Source organism: Arabidopsis thaliana, chromosome 3 (assembly GCF_000001735.4).
Source record: "Arabidopsis thaliana chromosome 3, partial sequence".
NCBI classification, from domain to species: domain Eukaryota; kingdom Viridiplantae; phylum Streptophyta; class Magnoliopsida; order Brassicales; family Brassicaceae; genus Arabidopsis; species Arabidopsis thaliana.
Window position 1 is genome coordinate 14477292 of NC_003074.8, and position 17551 is coordinate 14494842.

The following is a 17551-nucleotide window of genomic DNA, read 5'->3' on the forward strand; positions in this document are numbered from 1 at the left end:
TAGTAAGCATCTCCTCGAGACTTAAACGTCACTGTCCCCACTATAAAAGACTCTAAAAATAACAAATAGACTCCAAAACTAATACCTAAATCATACTTAAAACCGGTAAAAATAGAGGTATATCAGTAGAAAAATTGATATAGCTCAAATTACGTTAAGCTTACTCCCTCTAATGATCGTTGTTAGCACTTAAGGGTCTAATTCTACTAATGATGATTAATATTAAGCTAGACAAAGTAGATGAAAGTAAAAGAATATTAAACAGTAAATTAAGTTGTAGATTAAGGAGATTAAACGTGAGGTCTAGGGATAGTCTCACGAAGTAGATAAATTGTAGATTTATCTATTATTAGGATTGTTATCAAACCGTTCTTAAAAACAAACCCTAATAATAGAATAACCGCTGATGTGTCGTGCTACTCCCTATGCCTAGAGCTAAAGATCCCTAGTGATGTGCCGGTGAATCCCTATATTAATTCATGCATGCTAAACGAATTTGATTAGTTCACCTAAGTAAACATGATGATTTTGATTACACACCTATAAACCGTGGCTCATCTAAATTATTTATGTTGACGGATACCTATGATGGGCATATCTATTATTTAAGATCAAGTTCTAGGTGATCAATCTAGAACTAGCAGTAAGAACAATTGTAGATGAAGAACTCTAAAAATAATCCTAAGCTGTTATCAATCTACTAATCCATCTAAATCCATAGTGAAACTCCCTAAACCCAACAAGGTGATTACTCAAACATGAACAAACGAACACAGATTACAATCTGAATAAATTGCATTGGATTATAATATAAAGAAGAGTAAAAGGAGTTCAGAATCTTCTCTACATGGATATGATTCTTCTCTCCAAAAGTATATCTCTTATAAAACTTTTCTTAGGTCTAAACAATGACCTTAGAATTATATATATAGGTGACTAGAAACGTCTAGGGTCTTTCTAGCAAATAAAGAAAAATTTCGGGACTCCTTAAAGACTTTGTGAAACTTTGGAACTTCCTTTGTCGAATAAGGGTGTCAATCGACATAGATATGGTGTCTGTAACGCCCCCGAGCCTGACCATGACCGGACTAACCACGGCCGACCCGGGTGGGCGTCAAAGTTGGAGAGAACCAGGCGGAACTCGGCTAAAGATCCAGGGATCTGAGTCCTCGGCCAACTCGCATCCGGTCATCTCCCCACTAGATTCACCGCGTAGGCTTGCAAACCCTTGCGGCGTACCCAGTGTTGTGCGACTCGGACAAAGCCTTGTACCATTACGACATATCCGCATTTGTAAAACCATTTGTACTTAAACGTTATTTGAATAAAAGGTTACCAAGAAGAAACATTTTGTTATTCGGATCCATAGTTTAAAGAAAAACGTAAGATACAAAATCAGGTTTGACAAAGGCAACATAAAATACCCTAGTCCGGCGGCCTTATTGTTCGTCTTCCCTCTAGTGGTTGAAGCTACAAGTTACCTTTAAGACAAGTAGAATCATGAGTAATCTAGTATTACTCAGTGAGCCGCGACAATGCAACAGAGAACCTACGGCAATTCTAAGCCATTCTAATGCAATTCTAGCAACCTAGAGGGGTTCACTGAGTTAATGCCATATAATCTGGTATTTATATAATTAAAGAGACACACATTGTCGCTTCCATTCTATTCTTTTTCTGCGCTCAATATCCTCAGATAGAATCCTCCAGGTTTTGTCCCATACCATCTCTGGTTTGGTTAAACTTTCTGAAAGTAGCATGATGACAAATAGCCTACGAACATACTTGGCAGAGCAACAAAAATTTGCATCTTTAAACCCGTTCATGTACTCTTTGTCATCGTGAAGCAATCCTAAAGCAAAAACCGCATCTCTGAATGATTCGTGAATTACCCCTTTCACTGTTTTGAGATCTTTATAACTTGTAACACCTCTTTTGATGTTTAAGAGAATTCTCAAATAATAAGCGTCTTCTATTGTATGTGGAACAAAGTTAGTCCTTCCAATAGCAAATCCCCTTTCTTTGATCATGAATTTCTTTTCTTTGCTGTTCCAAGTGAAGTGATTTGGAATTTCTTCAACTAAGAGCTTTGTTGGAAATGGAGCTGCTTTTGGTAGGTTTTTGGCACTAGCATGGACTCTTCTACTTGGAGGCTTCTTGTTAAGCTAAAACCACACCAAAAATTGTGTTGCTTCATTACTTAATCGATCCATTACACTCTCCGTTGTTTCACCTGGAATATAACAATATCTTAATTACATGTACATAGGTTATGATAATTTCTATCTAAACTAAATGATTCCATTATGCGCATCTACAACAACATTATTTAGAATATAACAATATCTTAATTACATGTACATAGGTTGTGATAATTTCTATCTAAAGAAAATAATTCCATTAAAATGATTCCATTATGTGCATGCAACAACAACACTATCTTAATTACACGTACATAGGTTATGATAATTTCTATCTAAACAAAATGATTCCATGTTTAACACAATAGTAAAATAAACTCTTCTACACGAACCAAATAAAAATTCATTGTATGTATAATTTGATAATAAAATAATCACTCTACTATTCGGCTAGCACAATTTATCTCCAAATTTGGTAGAAGTATATAAAGCCATTATAGTCTCTAACGTCTAATAAAACAAAGACTCTATATATGTGTCATTATACTTCCCAAATAATGGATGTCAAAACAATATATATGTCTGACCTAGTTTATAATAAACTGGTTGTTTTCCTTTTTCATGAAAGAAAAGTTTAATAACTGGAGTTGTTCTATAGTTTATGAGAAATTTGAACATTCTCCACATAGCTTCACAAGCTGAAACGTACGTGTCATAATTAAAAAAAACTGCAATTAACAATGTGAGGTTTAATAATAATTACTCTATGTGTCTAAAATTAATGCAAATACTAAAGAAATTACCTGCAATCAAAGTAATCTTTAACTTCGTCCTTCTCCTTTTTAGTAGTATCTTGGTTATTTGGCTCAATAGTCACTGTTACACGGTCATGTTCTTTATGAACATACTTAAAAAGATACTTTATTAAACCTATTAGTTGCACCAATCCACATTAATATGAGCATGATAACAGAGGGATAGCTTTTCATTATAGGGAATGACGTAACGATTATCGCATTGAAAACCGTTCTTCTCGGCATAAATACCAGTGTTATGTCTTCTATAAACTGGAAACCCATCATTATCAACCTTAGTAGTGTCATAATAGCTCTTGGAAAAATACTTTTTGCATTGTCCATTCACCATACATGGTGAATTCGGATGACCAACACCACACGGTCCATGAATCATACAGTCTTTAACCAGTACATAAAGCTCTAGTTTCTTTTTCTTATCAGGAATCTCAGCAGTTATAACTTTGTCAGTGTCTTCGGCTGTATACAACTTATTGGTTGCATGCAGGAATAACAATATGTGTGCATGGAGAAGTCCTCGTTTTTGAAATTCAATTGTGTACATGCCTACAAAAAAAAAAAAACGTTGAAATCATTAGTGGTCAAGACTATAAAATACAGAGAGGAATCATATAGAGTAATTTTAAGCGACCAGTTAGGAGCATTACAGATTTTTTGGTATCTTTAGATTTTCAATATCTCCAACTAACTTAAAATTTGTTTGCGATAGTTATTCTTAATAAGCAGATTTTTAACTAAGTCTACATTAGATTAATGAAACAGTAGTGTTCTTTGAATTTAAACTGTTGAATGCTATTAACTATTTAAATATATTTCAGGAATAAAAGCAAAGAGATGAAGAGCAATGTATGGGTCATCAACCTATTTTAAATGTTAGTTTTAACTCGAAAGCAACGTTTATATGATAATAGTAGGATTCAAGATTATTTAACCCAAACTGAAAAATACGGGTAGTAAAATGTAAATATTGACAGGGACATTTATATTAAAAAAACACGAGTAATGATATAGATATCAGATTGAAATTATATGTACATGAAACTGTCTTCCCAAGTAGGTATTTGGTGGTTAGATCATACATAAGATTATCAAGCTTCATCTTGAAAATTTGACAAATGATGTCTGGTCTATCTTCAGACTTCAAGTTCCTCGCTTTATAGAATCTAACTATTTCATGCCACTTTGGATTGCAAGTAAATGTTATGAAAACTGATGGAAGTCCAAAGTGTTGGCAAATAGCCATTGCATCCAAATAGTTGTTTGCCATGTATCTTGGTCCACCTGTAAAAGAAGCTGGAATTTTAACTTCTTTACCTTGGTTTTCCAAATCATTGTTTCTAGAGTTGGATGCATTTTGAATTGATTCTCCGTTAGAACTTCAGAATTTTGGTTGATTCTTCTTAATATACCTCAGCCTGTTAGACTTAATCATAGTGTAAGCATCAACTATGAACTGTTGCATCAAACGCTAAGAACAAAATAAAACGTGCGTGTTTTTCAGCCTTCCTTTCTTGTAGACGATATGCAAACCATTGTCTCATGCCTACGTCTTTATGTTCCCTTTTTGCATCGCCACCACCATTTGTTCTAGTTTTCTTTATCCCAAGTCTATAACCATCTTCCTCGCGTGTGAATAACAGAGGATATTGCCAAGCTAGATAGGAAACATGTAGTTCTCTGATTCTTTTTAAATTCCCCGTAGTATTTTCCTGTAACACAATATCACGTTTATCCATGTCTTCATGGAAACCCCCTGGAATTAATGCAGCAACTTCATATGCTGTAGGCAGATTGTATATCCTTGGGTCACTATTTCGAGCAACAATAATTCTTATGTGGAAACTTTCTTCTGCATCTGTATTAAATCTGTCTTTTACAGATCTAAACGCCTTCACATGAGGGTTTACCCGATTTAAAATCTTCATGATTTTTTTGATGAGTTCCTTATTTAAACTTTTCTTCTTCTAGCCTTATTCAGTATCGTTCTCATTGCCGAATAATAGAGAAACATATTAGTTTATTGATGTACTACTGAATTGTATAGTTGTAAAGATTGAAAAATAAAAGAAAAGATACCTCATTATGTTATATCTGTTGTTAACCTCATTTTCAGTATCAGCAATATATAGCTGTTGAAACTTTGCTTTAGCACTTGATTTTGGCTTCAAAGCACCTATGAGATGGTAATTTTCACCTTGGATTGCAAACATGTTAGGCTGAGGACCCTTAGGAAGAAAATGATCTACTTTACTTCCAATAGATGTGAATGAGAACAAAGTGTTGTAAGCTCTGATGTTTTCTCTAAAATGCTTAGAGAGTTCATCATCACTTGTAAGCAAATGCCACAAAAATTCAGGCGAGTCCTTCAGGGAAGGCAATACGATCTGTCTTGCATACAACATCCTGAATATATTGGATTTCTTGAATTCTTCCTCTTGTTTACACGTTTCCCATACCAAAAAAATAGCACCACACTTGTCACAACTATAAACTGGATCATCTTCATGACGAAAGCTAAACAAAACATAAGCTAAATGAGTTAAAATGAAGATTATACCACTTTTTAGGTTGGGTGGAATCACAAGCTTTGACTTAGGCTTTCCAAAAGCCTTCTATAACATATTAAGTATGTCAAAATTATCTTTTGCTTCATAAATAATGTCATCTGGGATTTGAGCCACATCTTCAGCATTAACATCTTCATCTCATGAAGAATTTGAAGAACATTCTTCTTGACTGCTCCAAAAGAAATCTTCTTGGTAGTTCTCTTCATAGTCACATGTTATTATTTGAACATGATAGTTATTAAATGAGAATATCTCTTAGAGACATAAAAAAGTAAACATATAATGTCTTACCTTCTGATGAATTATGATAATCTGACCAGTCAGTATCTTCATCTGTATCAGTATTGGTACCATTCTCCTTGGCATAACCTACCTTATAATTAAGGAAATCATCATTAACTCATGTGGTTTGTAAAGTTGATTTGTATTCTCTTATATTATTTAAACCTAAATAGAAAAACAAATAACTATATTTAGTAGGCTTCTTTATTAACATCCATTTCTAATACATAGCATCTACATCATTTTTGTGATATAGTGGGAATAGCTTTCTTCTAACCTGAAATCTTTCCTTTGTTTCTTTTGTTTGTATCAGATGGTCCAGAAAGGTCATTAATATAGGTCAAATTAATCCTAAGACCACTCTCTCAAATAAAGAGGTCAGTTGCAGCACTTAGGGATCGAATTCACAAAGTTCTCGGATCACGCAATATACTAATGGCAAATCGAATTATGCTAAGTAATATAGTAAATAAAATAAAGAGAAACAAAAGTAAACAATAGCAATCGATTGGATGGTTGTGAAACAAGATAATAAAAGCGTCAGGCTTAGGGTATTCTCAGGAGATAAATGATAGTAGATCTAGAAATAACTAAGTTGTTATCGTACCGTTCTTGAACTCAAACTATGATTCTAGAGTAACCGGTGGTGTTCCGCGAAACTCTCTATACTTAGAGGTAAGATAACCAGAGAAGCCGAGAAATCCTATACTAAAGCATGCATTAGGTTCAGACATTTCATCGAACACCTTTTGGGCGCAGAAATGTCTGGGCTCAAATTCCAGTTGATCAGAAAGCAACACGCATTAAGAACAACTAATCCAGAAGGGATCTATAAATCAAACTCAACCACCTAGCATACCGAGAATCCTAAACTACTCTAACCATCCTCAGAAACCTATTGACTACTCATACATCATTGCAGAGAACATAAACGTTGAATAGAATGAAAACATGATAACAACAGAGTAATAGCAAGATGATAACAGGATGAACAACAGTAAACAAAATTAAAAGCAAAATGCTGAATACTAAATAGATTAAGAGAAATCCGGATTACAAAATGTCAAGAACACAGGGTCTGCGGAATAAAACTTAGATAAACGAAAATGTAAAGTACTGCTACTTATAACGAAATATTCTGAAACCCTAATACTCAAAACGACGCAGTATTGGGACAGATTAAGAAGGGTACTCGACCCAGGTGGTCGAGTGAGTGGTCGAGTGATAAGCTGGAGTCATCTTTTCTTCCTTGTGCTCGAGTGTCTGGTTGAGTGCAGAAGGGAGAAGACTCTGAAGCTGGCAATCGAGTATGTAGTCGAGTGATGGTTTTGGTGATACTCGACTTTGTGGTAGAGTGGCGTGATCGAGTGATGGTCAGGTGGTGGAGGTGATGATACTCTACCAGGTGGTCGAGTGAAGTGATCGAGTGACTCTCATGGTGGTACTCGGCTAGGTGGTCGAGTGGTGAAGTGAAGTGGTGAAGTCTTCTACTCGACCAGGGGATCGAGTGGTCTGTTAAGGTCGTGAAGCGTCTACTTGACCAGGGGGTCGAGTGGTTTGACATGATCAGGTCCGCTTCTTCCAATTAGCTCGTCAACAGCTCCAAATCACCTGAAAACAACACAAATATGCAACATGCACTACATGAAAAGTAAGTAATGACATGCAAAGTGATGACAAATGATGAGAAATGATATAAAACAGTGATGATATGATGCTAAAGTGATGACAAATGGATGCTCAAAACAGGCAAAATGCACACTTATCATGGTACAGTTCAACTCCCCTTAAACACTAACATGTCGATGCAGCTATAGGGGGTGTCAATCTAGTCCACTGTTATTGCTAGCAATCAAGATGTGTACAGAAGCAACTAAGTCAAGCCAGATTATAATGATGGTGGGTTTCTAGTAACAATCCTAAATCAAGATTCAAACAACAAAAATAAGAACTTTAAGTGGCCTACTCGATCACAAGGTCCACCAGAACCATACATGCAACAAATTTAAGTACTGAAATGCAATAAAAGGTAACTCAACAAGATGATACAAATAACAGGTGAATAAAAGTGCAATCAGGGGGTGAATCTAAGAAGTCTTAAGGATGGATTCATTGATAAGGGCAATTCTAGGGTTCATCTAATGGCTAACATGCGAAAGGCAAATTCCCTAGACGATGATTCAAAACCAGATATCCACTCTCGTGATAGAGATCCTCATAACTATACCACTTCCTAATCTCAACTCTCGTTGATGAAACATAGCAAGGCAGGCTTTAAGTACCCCAAAGAACCTATTTATACTAAAATCTTGGAAACCCTAGATTCACTAGAAGACAAGAGACTTGAGGCGGTTTGGATGGATGCTCGATCTTGGGGATCAAGTAAAGAGGGTGCTGCAAAGTCTGCGCCTTTGCCTCTATGCTCCGAGTGATCAATTGGTCGAGGAGATGCTTGTTCCTCTCCTATTTGTTTCCTGAGATGTCTGGTTGAGTGGGGAATGAGGAGGATTCGAAGACGCTTTAAACGATCAACAAGTCTTGTAGAGTAGGTTGCCCTTGATCGAGTAACTGGTCGAGTAGAGGATTAAGTAGGGGGTCGAGTAGAGTATGCTGCCTCCTTTGTAGCTGCCTGAATCGAGTAAACTGGTCGAGTAGATTGCCCTGTTGCTTCCCTTCTGGTTTGATAGAGTAGAGGGTCGAGTAGATTCCTTGTAAGCTCCTTCTCCACCTGAAAACAGACCAAAACATGCAATATGTATGCAAGTTGATTCTAAATGCCTAAGTGTGCAAAAAAGCTAAATGTGATGCAACATTATATGAAACAATGAGTGATTACTAAGCTAAATGATGATAAATACCTGCCTAAAATGAGTAAAATACAGTGTTTATAAAGTTTTTAAGTGAGGTTAAGAGAGAGAAGCGGAGGAAGTTCTTGAGGAGAAGTTGGAGAAGCCAAGATCGCCGGTGAAGCCCATCTGAAACCCCAACCTCTCAATCCATAGTTTGTTTGGGAGTTCGTGTGACTACTTTGCTTGTTGCATTCTCATTCTAGGATCATCATATTAGAATTTGGTTGCTTGCATGATAGTTTGTTTGTGGGTTCATGTAACTACTTTGCTTGTTGCGTTCTCATTCTAGGATCATCATATTAGAATTTGGTTGCATGCATGATAGTTTGTTTGTGAGTTCGTGTGACTACTTTGCTTGTTGCATTTTCATTCTAGGGTCATCATATTAGAACTTGGTTGCATGCATGATAAGCTATGACCTAAATCACATAGAAAACACCTAGAGAGACCAATTGTTGTATGTCTTATGTTTGTTTAAAATCCGGCTAGGTTAATCAATGAACTGCATATAAAAATCATCACCTAGTTTGCTTAGAATTGCTTGTTTAAAATCATACTAGGTTCTTTGCTGCATGTAGATGAAAACTAGGGCTTTGCTTGTTGATTTCTTGTTTCTTTGTTTGCATTGCTTGTTTATTTTTGTGTCGTGTCTTGTTGTGTTTTTTGCTTGCCGCCATCCTCGAATCCATGTCGGAAGAGGGATGTGCAATGTGTGTGTAGGATACCTTGGATGCGGAATCTGCGGGTCATAGGAGAGTCTAGTTTAGTGTGCTCCAATTTCCTGCATGTGAGTGTGGAAGCCTGCGAGTCTTGGTCCCAAGGGCACACTCGCGGGCTAGTATCGAAACCTAGGCCGAGAGTGCATGAAGATGCATTTGGGCTTATTGGTATCTTGGGTGGGTTCAATAAGTCGTGATCTTGTTGGTTTTATGTGTGGATTCAACAAGTGGTTGGTCGGGTTGACGGATCCATATAGGAGAACTCAACTTTCGACATTTAGTGAGGAGGAATGGAGCACATTGTCCATAGGTTTGCGTCTAGATTTAGTCAAGTCTATTTTCTCGCTTCTGTATCTTTGCTTGTTTATTTGCTTCCTGCGTGTTACTATGATTGTTTGTTGCATGCTTGATTTACCTTCGTTCGTGTGACTAAAGTGCTATGTCTTTATAAATAATGCAAATCTTCAATCAAGTGATGAGGAAAGACAAGCAAAATTGTTTGCAAGAGATAGCCAGACTGGTTACCAAAAACAGACTTTCACTTTCAAAATTGAAATAGATGCCACAAATTTCAGATGAACACGTTGAAAAATGCAACCATTTTATATTAGATGAAAGCAAGTACGACCGTGCATATTTGAAAGAGAAGCATGAAAAATGGTTGACTATGGTGACAACAGAGTAAAAGAAGATATATGAAGAGATTATGGATGTTGTGTTATATGACAGAGGCGGAATGTTTTTTGTTTACAGTTTTGGAGGCACCGGAAAAAACTTTTCTATGGAAATTATTATCTGCTGCTATTAGATCAAAAGGAGACATATCATTAAACGTCGCATCTAGCGGTAGTCCTAATCTACTTTTGGTATTCCTTTAAACCCCAATGAATCCTCTACATGTAACATTTCACGTGGTACAGATCTTGGTGAGTTGGTCAAAGAGGCAAAACTAATTATTTGGGATGAAGCTCCTATGATGAGTAAGCATTGTTTTGAGTCTTTGGATAGAACTTTGAGAGATTTTATGAATAATCTAGAGGACAAGCCTTTTGGTGGTAAGGTTATAGTTTTTGGAGGTGATTTCAGACAAGTGTTACTTGTGATAAATGGTGCTGGTAGAGAAGAGATTGTTTTTGCTGCACTAAATTCTTCTTATATCTGGGAGCACTGCAAAGTTTTTGAGCTAACAAAGAAAATGAAACTTCTTGCAAACATTAGTGAGCATGAAAAGCGGGATATCGAGGATTTCTCCAAGTGGATACTAGATGTTGGGGATGGGAAAATTTCACAGTGCAATGAGGGAATTTCTTTGATTGATATCCGAGAAGAGTTTTTTATTAATGGGGATAATGATCCGGTTGAATCAATAATAGAGGCAGTTTATGGAAATACTTTTATGGAGGAGAAAGACCGAAAGTTCTTTCAAGGAAGAGTGATTCTTTGTCCCACTAATGAGGATGTGAATTCCATAAACGAGCATATGATGAGTATGTTAGATGGTAAGTTGAACTTTAACCAAACACTATTGTATTTTCGCTTAAATTATTTAATCTTAAATAGCGTTTTATTAAAATTGTGTTTTCATTATATTTGTAGGTGAAGAAAGAATCTACCTAAGTTCTAATAGTATAGACCCTGCTGACACAAGTTCTGCGAATAATGATGCTTATTCAGCTGATTTTTTTAAACAGTGTCATAGTTTCTTGATTGTTGAACCATAGCTTGCGCTTGAAAGTTGGTTGTCGGGTCCGGTTGTTGAGAAACATGGATCCTCATCACACCCTCAGATACAAGGTTTATGCAATGGGACAAGATTACAGGTCACTCAAATGGCAGATAGTGTAATTCAAGCTAGATTTATTACATGTAATAAAGTTGGTAAGATTGTTCTGATTCCTAGGATGCTCATCACACCCTCCGATACAAGATTACCTTTCAAAATGAGGCGTAGGTAATTTCCTCTATCTATAGCTTTTGCCATGACCGTAAATAAGAGTCAAGGACAAACACTAGAGTCTGTTGGACATTATTTGCCTAGGCCTGTGTTTTCACATGGGCAACTATACGTGGCAATCTCTGGAGTGACGTCAAAAACTAGTATGAAGTTTTTTATAGCCACCATTTTAACTACTATAATATGTTTACGATTATTAATCTTCCACTTATATCAGCATTGATGATTCTTATAACAGAAAAAACAATGAATATTGTTTTTAAAGAAGTGTTTCAAAACCTACACTAAGACAGTCATGGAAACAAAGATATGTGATTCCTATTCAACCAGGTTAATAAGTGATATGGTTCAATTTACCTAGAAATGCTCTCTCAAATAAGAGATCAATTGCAGTATTTAAGGATCGAATTCACGGAGTTCTTTTGTTTAAACAATGAGTTGAATGTCGAGATTAAGCTAGCAGGTGATAATTGAAATAGTAAGAAAACAAAGTAAGAAAACAGCAGGATGATTGTGTTGTAAACGATTAAATAAAGAGTTAGGAACATGGTATTCTCAGGAAACTATTGATTAGTAGATCTAATGAATGCTAGGTTGTTATCGAGCCATTCTTAAACTCAAACTCTAATTATGGAATAACCGGTGGCGTTCCGTGAAACTCCCTATATCTATAGCTAAGAATAACCGGAGAAGCCGAGAAATTATCAACCTAAATATGCATTCTTAACGAGTTCGATTGTTCACCTTAGTAGCTAGGCCGATTCTTATTACACACCTAAAACCAAGGCTCATCAAATAATAGATCCAACTACAGATACCTATAGCGGGCATATCTATTTCTTGATTCAAGATCTAGTTAATTACTCTAGATCTAGCATTAAGCATAATTAAAGATGAAGAATTCTACAGATAACCTAGCAAGGGGGCAATCTACTAAACCATATGATTCCCTAATGAGAAACCCTATTCCTGACAAGCAAATTACTCAGACATATTGAACGAAGCAAATAACATATTTGGGTATGAAAACATAAACACAACAAATAGATTAAGGGAAAGAATGGATCTCTTCACTATACTAAGATCTGAATCAATCTCTGAAAACTTTCGATGAATAGCTTATGTCTCTCAGTAACATGGTTTGCAAAAAGCTTGATAAGAACTTGATAGAAAACTTGACAATAAACTTCACAATATGAAGACTAGGTCTAAAAACAATATAAAGACCCTATAAAACATCCAAGGACTAATAATGCAAATAGGGAAGTCTTCTAGGGCAAATTTCCTCTTCTGTAAACTTGAAAGCGTCTAGGACTTTGCTGGGCCGAAACTGGTGTTGATCGACACCAAGAGTGTGTCGATCAACACTCCTCGCTGATTCCTGAATCCAAAATCGTCTTTAGCTTCCTTTCCTTTAGCTCTTGCTCCAAAATGTCTCCTTATATCCATTGTTGTCTCATTGCATAGTATACTTGGAAAGACACTAAAAAGACTCGAGAAATAACATAAAGGCTCAAAATCCTATACCTAAAACATAGATAAAATCAATGAAAATAGGGTTATATCAATAAGTTAAGAAATCACAAACGTTTTCAATTTTTTATAGGATTATATTCAAAGTAATATTTGGCACTAATGAAGTTGTTTTACAAATTTCATGCTCACAGGTTTAGTTGCATCAAATCAAGGAATAAAGATGCTCAAGCATTGTCAGGACGTGTTCAATGGAATAAGAGTTGGTAAAAAAACTCAACTGGATTTTGTTTACTATGTTATAGTTCGAATAAAAACTATGGTTTTTTCATTTCTTTATTACTCTGATTATGTCTAATACTCGAATATGAGATTGAATATTTCTTTTCTAAATAAAGACAAGATGCAGTCAACATCATCCATTCGAAATAAGATTTTAGGAATCAGGTGCTAACCTTTATACACATATTAGGATCTGAAATTGATGTCGCCTGCTACTTCATGTTTAGCTTGTCCTTCTTATATACATTTACACTAATTCAAAAGCTACAGCTGGTGTAAACCTGAATTTCGATTTGTAATCAGATTAGAGTTTTTCTTAAGAGAACTTACTAGATAATATAACAAGTTAAACCTTAAGCTGTCTTCAACATATAAGTAGCTTTTTCAATCTTTAAATAGAGCAAATGGATTCTCGAACTGCAAAATATAATATACTACTTAGCTTTCATGTATAAGGACGACCAAATTCATATGTTTTTTTCATTGTGGCAACAATCAGCTATTGGATTTACATATTCCTTTTGGCTCCATATCTCATTAAGCTCGCCTTCCTTTCCAATGTTATATTAAAAACTAAATCAGACAATATAGGAAGCAAATCAAAACTTGAGTCAAGATTCAGGATTCTAGGAAAGAAAACATACTTGAAACACGCATAGAGGGGTTGATTAGCGTGTTGTAATGTTTGCGGCTTTTGCCTGCTTCGGTCTCTGGGATTCTTAAATGAAGGTGTTGTGCTGTAGTTAAAATTTTGCGGAATAAATTGTTAAAATCCCCCAATTTGGAGATGATTGATATCTGAGGCTCTATTCCCATATTATGTTTCATCTGCAAAAACAATCCATGTTAATAAATATATGTGTATGTAGTATTCTATTGATTTTCATTGACTCGGATTTCAGTAAGAACCCTACACTGGTGGATTCTTGTATGGAAATAGGAGACGTATCAAGATCGTCTTTGACTGAAACCATGAGGCAAGGGACCTCATACCCAGTTGCCTCACCATAATTTGCAACTTCTACAAGCATCTGAGTCGCTTTCTTCCATGAGAACTCATCATAACTAGAGAAAACAATGAACTCAATTGTATGCACTAACTGCAAACAGAGAATAAAAAGGCGTCTACTTGAGCATATATTGATACGGTTCAAATTGCCTTAAACCTACTCTCTTAAATAAGAGATCGGTTGCAGTATTTAAGGGTCGAAATTCCTCAAAGTTCTTTTGTTCACACAAAGAATTAGGTGTCAAGATTAAGCTAGCAGAGAATAAGTGAAGTAAAAAGTAAACAAAATAAAACGACAGCAGATTGATTGGTTGTAAAACGATTAAATAAAGAGTTAGGAGTAGGGTATTCTCTGGAAACTATTGGTTAGTAGATCTAATGATAGCTAGGTTCTTATCGAACCATTCTTAAACTCAAACTCTAATTATGGAATAACCGGTGGCGTTCCGCGAAACTCCCTATGCCTATAGCTAAGAATAACCGGAGAAGACGAGAGATCTTATACCTAGACATGCATTCTAAACGAGTTCAATTGTTCACCTTAGTAGAAAAGCCGATTCTTATTACACAGCTATAAACCAGGCTCATCAAATAATAGATCCAACTACATATATCTATGGTGGGTATATCGATTATCTGGATTCAAGTTCTAGTTAATTACTCTAGATCTAGCATTAAGAACAATTAAAGATGAAGAATTCTATAGATAACCTACCAGGGGGCGATCTACTAAACCATTTGAATCCCTAATGAAAAACCCTATTCCTAACTAGCAAACTACTCAGACATATTGATTAAAACAAGCAACATAATTGATATAGAAAGCATAAACACAACAAATAAGAATAGAATATGAAAGGATCTTTTCACTGTATTGAAAACGAAATGAATCTCTTAAAAACAAGGGATGAATAGCTTATGTCTCTCTGAAACTCGATGAAAAGCTTGATAAAAACTTGATAGAAAAGAACTAAGGTCTAAACAATGACCTCTAAAACTATATAAATGCCCTATAAAACGTTCAAGGACTAATAATGTAAATAGGGAAGTCTTCTGTGCAAATTTCCACTTCTGTAAACTTGAAAGCGTCATGGACTTTACTGGCCCGATACCGGTGTCGATTCACTCTCACTGAATCTGGAACCGAAATCGTCCTTAACTTTCTTCTCCTTAGCTTTTGCTCCAAAATGTCTCCTCATCTCCATTGTAGTCCTTCCTCATATAATAACTGAAAAGACTCTAAAAAGACTCGAGAAATAACAAAAAGACTCAAAATCCTATACCTAAAACATAGATAAAATCAATAAAAATAGGGTTATATCAAACAATCAAATAGAAAGAAATATACATGTCATACATGAAGATAGCAATGTCACATGCAACCAAGGATTATTTGGATGAAAATATCCCTTGAACTCCATCTTTTGTAATTTCCCTCATGATAAGAGTTTTCTTTGCACCCTACACTCAAGATTTCCAACCATCAAATTAATAACCAATTACCTACAGAAACTTAGAGAAAGCAGCCTTGAAGCATGCCACAAATGTACAACCAAATAACATCATCAATCTTTTGACAAGTAAGAAATCACCAAAGATATCTAACTAGCTCTCATCTCAGTCCCCAAAATAGCACTCAAGTTTTACAAAACAGGAGATTGCAAAGCAAAATGCTTATACCTTTGTTCTCTTGCCAAAATTCAGACATAACATTAGATCAATAGGATAATTGTTTAGTTTAGTGCTTCTTGTGCGCCGAGACATACACCTCAAACATAGAAATGAAGAAAAACAAGAAACGCGTGAGAATCAAAATAAAATAACAAATCTAGACAAAATCTCTAAACTAAGCCTAATGGTGATTCCCAAGAATTTGGGCAACGACGCTAAATTTGATATTGTTCAAATTTCCTTAAGACCACTCTCTCAAATAAGAGATCGTCGATAGTACTTAAGGATTGAATTCCACAAAGTTCTTTTGTTCACACAATAAGCTAAAGTATCAAGATTAAGCTAGATGAGTATGAGAAAAAAAAAAGTAAAGCAAATAGCAGGTTGGTTGGTTGTAAAACAAGATAATAAAACATCAGGCATAAGGTATTTTGATGATTAGTAGATCAAGAAATAGTTAGGTTGTTATCGAACCGTTCTTGAACTAAAACCCTAATTACTGAATAACCGGTGATGTGTCGTGCTACTCACTATGTCTAGAGTTAAAGATTCCTATTGATGTGCTGTGAAATCTTATACTTAAACATGCATTCTAAACGAATTTGATAAGTTCACCTAAGTTGATAAACCGATATTATTCGGGACGCCTATAAACGTTGGCTCATCAAATAGTAGTTCCGGTACCAGGTACTTATGGTAGGTATACCTATTATCTAAGATCCACTTCTAGAGTAATTAACTAGAACTAGCATTAAGAACAACCAAAGATGAAGAATCCTAGAATAACTTAGCAAGGAGGCAATCTACTAAATCATATGAATCCCTAATGAGAAACCCTTAACCTAACAAGCTGACTACTCAGACATGATGGCTGAAACAAACAACATGTATGAATAAGAAAGCATAGATGAGATCAATAAAGAGAGAGTTATAAAAGATCTCTTCACTGTTATTGAAATCTCTGGTGAAACTCTGAAAACAGGGGATTTGGAACTTCTTAGAAAAAGACTTGGTAAAAAGCTTAGGTCTAAACAATGACCTTTAAAACTATATAATGACCTAAAATGTGCATGGACTAATAATGAAAATAGAAAAGTCTTCTGGCCAAATTTACATATCTTCAAACTCTAAACCGTCATGGACTTTTCTGGGTCGCAACTGGTGTCGATCGACATTCTCGACTTGATATGAAAGCGAATTTGTCATTTGGCTTATTTTCTTCAGCTTTTGCTCCAAAATGTCTCCTTATCTCCATTCTTGTCCCAATCCTTAGAATACCTGAAAAAACTCTAAAAAGACTATAGAAATAACAAAAAAACTCAAAAACCTATATCTAAAACATAGCTAAAAACAGTAAAAACTAAAAAAGGGTAATATCACAAGTGTCAAGTGAAGCCGGAGAATTTGAAGTGATGGTCAAGATGGAATCGTGTAGAATTTATAAGTGATAGCAGGATATTTAAAGTTCTTGTAATATTAAAACAAAAAATTTTCCTTCTATATTATGATTATTATTGATTTTCTTCTCTGTAGATTTAAACTGGATTTTTTAAATAAAAGAATTCAAAATTCACTTAAAATTTTAAAATTCAATCCAAATTTTAAAATCAGATAGTTAATAAGAACATCAATAACAAAATATACTCGCTATTAAACAATATTACATTGCATAAGACAACACGCTATAATATATAAATAAAATATTGCACCACAAAAAACCGATATCAGAATTCGTTGACCTATTATCATGGGCGCATATATAGCGCTTTCTACTCCACTATTGTCTCGT

At 35.2% G+C, this 17551-nt stretch overlaps 4 pseudogenes across 4 annotated transcripts; 2 read left to right on the plus strand and 2 right to left on the minus strand.

The window, feature by feature from the left end:
- Positions 1-1114: 1114 nt before the first annotated feature.
- AT3G42320 lies at positions 1115-5358 on the minus strand (annotated as a pseudogene; the record flags this gene model as incomplete). The annotated part of the gene is made up of 7 exons: positions 1115-1265; positions 1786-2165; positions 2968-3071; positions 3167-3502; positions 3992-4237; positions 4683-4765; positions 5033-5358.
- A 1769-nt stretch (positions 5359-7127) lies between these two features.
- Positions 7128-8042, plus strand: AT3G42330 (annotated as a pseudogene; the record flags this gene model as incomplete). Its single annotated transcript has 4 exons — positions 7128-7192; positions 7289-7375; positions 7623-7704; positions 7884-8042.
- A 2304-nt stretch (positions 8043-10346) lies between these two features.
- Positions 10347-11328, plus strand: AT3G42340 (annotated as a pseudogene; the record flags this gene model as incomplete). The annotated part of the gene is made up of 4 exons: positions 10347-10872; positions 10970-11063; positions 11134-11193; positions 11274-11328.
- Positions 11329-12635: 1307 nt separating this feature from the next.
- AT3G42350 lies at positions 12636-15296 on the minus strand (annotated as a pseudogene; the record flags this gene model as incomplete). The annotated part of the gene is made up of 3 exons: positions 12636-12848; positions 14069-14182; positions 15204-15296.
- Positions 15297-17551: the final 2255 nt, after the last annotated feature.